A 5,676-nucleotide genomic window follows, 5' to 3' on the forward strand; every position below is an offset into this window, starting at 1 on the left:
CATGTGAATAATATCTCAAATGAATTTTATTTTTAGGATGTTATTTATTTTGCAGAGGTCTTTTGACTATCTAAAGCATGTTATGGCATTTATGTGATTTATGGTTATGGGCTAAGTGAAAATTAAGGAAGTGAAGAAACTTAAGGGTAAAGTGGTAGATGCCTTCTCAAGATATTTGTAATTAGTGGTCTAGACTCTAGAATTAGCACAACCCCCTCCTTGGATCCATACGGTTCTCTCCCTCTTCTTATGCTCTTCTCTTGCTTATTCTTCTATTCTTGTTTTCTCCACCTCATGGCCGACCCATTGCAAGCCCCCTCTACTCACAACTACCCATTATCACCACTTAAAGTAACCTAAACCACACTAGCACCACGCCATTTTAATGGAGGCAGCAAGTGTTTTCTCCTTAGTTGCTGAAATGGTTGTGTGAAGGTTAAATTTTCTTGGATCCACTTCCTTATTGTTTTGGTTATGGTCTAACACTTGTGTAGAGTCAATTTCTTGGGTGGGGATAATATTTTGAGTGGGTGTGAGTATAAGTTTAACTATAAATTTGTGCAAGTAATATGAGCATGTGCTTTTTGTATATCAAGTGTTTGATAAATTGTCTCTATGAGTTATGAGTTTTGGTTTCTTGATTTTTTGGTTGTGGTGATTGTTTATATGAGATTATGGGCTTCGTCCTTGTTTTTAATATGCTTTGACACGTGGTTTTAATGTGAATAAATTCTCAAAGCATTTGGGCTAGTATTATAGATATAGCAATTTCCTTTTGGATTCTAAAGCTGTCAGGGACAGATTTGAGTCAGCCACAACACGTGATTTTTAATAAATTATAAAAAAAATATTTTGAGCTGAAATTTTTATGGTATATACTAAAATTATAAGAGCTTATCCCTATTTAATTTCAAGTTAATCAGAAAACCTTTCATGGACCAAACGATTTTTACAAAAGGGCTGACCTGTTGTGTAGTGAATCAAAAAGTATGACGAGTATATAGGGATTTTGTGGAATTTACTTGAAACCTTTGTTAAGTGGATTGGCTTGTAAATTCCTGCGTTTTTTTTACGTGTGTTTTACTTAGTTAATTTTAATAATGGTTTGGTTTAATCACTTGGTACCCAAAAGGAAACTCATGAGAAATGCTACCTCTATTTTGAGATGATGCGTTTTATGCTATGCTTACTCATGTTTTTTTTGCTTGAAGTAGAGAATTGAAATGCTTTGGTTGTGTTATGGTCATTTGGATCACTTGTATGCTTGTTTGATATCCTTTGGGAATGGGTGCCTTGGGATAGTCAAGTTAGGCTTTAGGCCCTTGATTTGATTTTAGGGGACCATTCTTGATCTATAGAGACAAGTTTAATTGTACTTTATGATGGGACTTGTTATTGATAGGCTTGATCATTGTGTTTCTAGGTTTCGAGATTCTTGGTGATGGACCTAGTGACTTGATTGGTTGATTTTGTGATGCCTGATTGAGGTAAAATTGGATTGGACTTCCGAGGTACGTGGCTTCTTAATGAGATTTTCTTGAAATAAAAAGAATCATTATTGCACTCAAACATTTTTTATGGTTAAACCCATTTTGAAACATTAATCATGGTTTTCCTAAAGCATACTATGTGTACTATTATTGTTATTTAAGAAATTATGGAAAACGCATGAAACCTTGAAAGGTGCATCATAATTGTCAATGCATATGGGGAAATGCATGATTTGTTAGCATGGAAAAGATAAGTATCTTTGATATATTTCTTGGAAATGGATTTTATAGATTTGTTGCATTATTTGCAAATTCTAAAGATGTTTTATCTTGACTATAGAAAATCTTATTGACAAGAAATGATTTTGGATAATTTGAGAACTTTGTCAAATGCTTGGATATTAAAAGGTTTTATGAAACTACTTGGAAACAAATTACAAGTTTCAATTTCATTTAATTGTGAGCTTTATGTTGTTTTTACCCTTGTGCCATGATAGGTGTGATTACCTAGCCAAATGTCACAGTCTTTGTGACATTGGAATCTTGGCACCTTGTCTTTGTGGCAGATTGATGTTTTTGTGGCATAATTAATGTCTTCATGGCATATTTGATGTCTTTGTGGCATATTTGATGTCTCCGTGGCATAACTTGATGTCTTCATGGCATAATTGATTTCTTTGTGGCATACTTAATGTCTTTATGATGGCTTGTCATGTGGCCTTGGTTTGGATTTTTAAGTTTTTGAAATAGTGTTTTGATAGCTCATAGTATATAGTATGTAGTTTCATGTTGAGATATTTTGAGAAAGCTTTGTGCTGCATCGTTTCAATTATTCTTGTTTTTTCACCAATGAAAATGAATTTGTTGGACTTTCACGGAAATTCTCAAATTATAACATGTTTTGTAAAATGTTCATTATCATGAAACTTGCATTTCCCCCACTCTGATTAATTATGCTATTTACTAGGCTTTAGCTCATCCCACTCTCCAATAGTTTTTTAGATTAATTTGCTATACCTTGGGCATGAAGCTTGTTTTATTGGTGGTGATTGGAGTATTATGCTATAATTGGTTTGTGACTCAACTTACTAAATTTATTGAGGCCATAGCTAATTCTATTTAAGATTGGTCTTTTGAGGCTAGTTAGCATTGTGTGTGGCAGGCTTAGATTTGATGTTGAGGTTGCGTATTCTAGAAAGGATTGTGGTTTTGTGTTATCCATTTGGAGCTTTGAAATATATTCATGTATCATTTGGAGGCACATGATTTTAGTTATTGTTTGTAAATGTGTTATAGAGCTTTGACTTGTAATGTGGAGATTTTAATATAGTTATTTATTCTTATCATGTGTAAAGGAGAAGAAAAAAAAAAATCTTCTACGTCCTTGTTCATAATGGTTCTTCTCTCATGCTTTAGACCCTTTTGGGTTTAGGGCATGATAGTCCTGGTGACGAAAATTTTTGTCAGTAACTTGTTTAATTTTTTTAACAAAAAAAATTATAGGTTACAAAAGTTTTTCGTCACCTAATATTTTCTTCACTAAACATTATATTTAGAGATGAAATAAATCCGTCTCCAAATGGTTTTTAATTTTTATTTTTTTATTTGACCATATTAGGTGACAAAATATTTTGTCATTGATTGTATTTTCTTTTTAATTTTCCAATTTCAATAGATTAGGTGACGAATTATTTCGTCACCAATTTTTGCTTATATTCAGAGTTCAACCTATAGATGACAAAAATTTTCGTCATATTTTTTTTTAAAATTTTAATTTATTAATATTCTTTACATTAACTTGCCATTACATTACATTAACCTGTTTATTTCCAACTGCATTAATAAACAACTCATCCATTCATTTACAACTACATCCATGAACAAACCATTCATACAATCTAAAAAGTAAATAAAAAACTGTGGGGCCCGAAATTTGTGGTCCCAGCCCACTTTGTATTAAGGGCCCAAAGCCCAAGCCGAGGAGCTGAGGAGCCCTACTGTCAAGGACGCGGAAAGGGAAACTCCTTGAAGGCCCAAGAATGTGGCCGAGGACGACTTTACGTCCAACATCCCACAGAAACGTTGGAAGAAAAGGACAAATTCAGCACAGGAACAGCACATGGGAGAAGGCTGCCATCACCTTAATGTGGGGCCTAGCGCCTGACAAACCCATACTTATATCCTGCTATCCAGCTTTCCCCAACCACTCTGACGTGAGGATTGATAAGACAAGTAACCACCCATAACAAGGAGAAACGGACACGTGGGTGAAGAATGGGAAGGAAATACTAGTATAAAAGGGAAGCTCGGGGCATTGACAAAAGGAACGGCAAAAGAACCAGAAAAAGGAGAAGAAGGAACTCATAAAGAAGAGGGATGACAAGGACGAGACTCTCCTCGGACTAATTCCGAGGAGATAGATCCTCATACCGAATTCGCGTAAGGCTTAGCCATGCAGGCCAAACCCACCTTCATATGGGCTTCCATGAAAATCCTGACAAGACCGTTGCCCAACGATCAAGGTCTAGCCTTTTTCAAACCCACTCTCTACAAATCATATTGTTTGGACCCTTTACACACAAGCCCAATGTCATCCTTGGGTTGTAAAAATCGTGTCCCTACAAAAACCATTATACTATTAAAACCATTGAATTAAGTTGTTTACAAAGCAATTAAAACAATATGTAGATGAATGATTTCCTGTCTTCCATACATTACAAAAATAAAATTGAGATCAAGTAGTGCCACAAAAAAAATGTCTTTTTGCCACCAATTTCGTATATGCACAAGTATAGAGGAAAATAGACCAATACTGTCAAGAAAAAATATTAATTATATTAGTAATATAAGAAACAATTTTAGCAATGCATTAGAAGTATTATGTCATCACTGCGTTCAAATAACCACAACCCAAAAAAGCTAAGTTGTATAAAACAAAGATATATTTTCAAGTATTATGTAATACACACTTACGTCTAACTCTCTAACCGTGAGTTCTATTGGTATGCTTAAGTTTGTACATGTTATAGTAGACTCACCTATGGACCCTAGAGACCCAAGTCCCATTCCAATCCCCACCCCCCAAATGAAAAAAATAAGCTAATTTTGCATGGTCTATTATTATGAATTGCTTCAATAAGTTCACAAGTTTCACACACACACACACATATATATATATATATATATATATATTTGATAAGTGTAACAAAAAGTTTCATTAATATATGTTACACAACATAATAATAAAAATTTCTCATCCAAAGCCACCATTGATACCGTCAAAAATTTCAATCATGTTCCAACAATTTGATGTACTAAAGGCATCCAAAAAAATATTTAAAGTCTAGGATACATCAGACTCTAACACTATCATGCTAATCAGTTTGAGAAAATTGCACATAAATAAGAAAGGTGAAACTTACATATTTCACATGTCTCTCTATTTGCATCACAACCATTTTTACAAAATATTCGCCCCACAAGAACCCATGTTGGACCAAATTCAATAATTATAGATTTTGAAAGAGTAATAAAACTTATTAAAATGGTTTTGCCTATTTGTACAAACTCAAAAGTGAACCACACTTGTTATAATCAAAGCAATGTAAATTTGCATGCTCATTTGACTTCTACAGATTGGATTTCGTAATAAGATATCAGTCGTAAGATGGTGTTGCATTACTATTGATAATATAAATCACTAATTAGACACAAATATTCAAGACAAATATCAATTCACTTGACCTTCTCTTAGTGTTTTAGTGCACTAGCTTTCGTCCTAGTACACTACAAATATATATATATATATATATATATTTTTTTTTTTCAAATAAGTGAATCATAAATTGTAATAATTCGTGCATGCACATATCACGTAATAGATTGTAGATGGGTTCTATACCTAAATCTTTTATTCAACGACAAATTTTTTTACCAATTAAGTTAATTGGACACACAATATCTCTTATAACATTAAAATAAATGAAGTACTTTTCACTTTTTCCTACACGACCAATCCATAGATAGGACAAGAATAGAAGTACATGACCAATTCAAATATAGGACAAGAATAGAAGTGGCATCCAAATGGTATTTACTTAGGGTCCGTTTGGAAACAGATTATTTAGGAAATGAAGAACTTTTTGCTGAAAGTACTATAAATAAAGTTAAAAATTAGCTGAAATAA

The 5,676-nt window shown here is 33.2% G+C and overlaps 1 long non-coding RNA gene across 1 annotated transcript; it reads left to right on the top strand.

The window, feature by feature from the left end:
• The first annotated feature begins 194 nt into the window (after positions 1-194).
• LOC115951884 lies at positions 195-2,833 on the top strand. Its single transcript, XR_004083289.1, has 2 exons — positions 195-435; positions 1,424-2,833. It is a non-coding gene; the product is annotated as an uncharacterized LOC115951884 (long non-coding RNA).
• The last annotated feature ends 2,843 nt before the right edge of the window (positions 2,834-5,676 follow it).

The sequence above is a fragment of the Quercus lobata genome, chromosome 1 (assembly GCF_001633185.2).
Source record: "Quercus lobata isolate SW786 chromosome 1, ValleyOak3.0 Primary Assembly, whole genome shotgun sequence".
Taxonomy (NCBI): domain Eukaryota; kingdom Viridiplantae; phylum Streptophyta; class Magnoliopsida; order Fagales; family Fagaceae; genus Quercus; species Quercus lobata.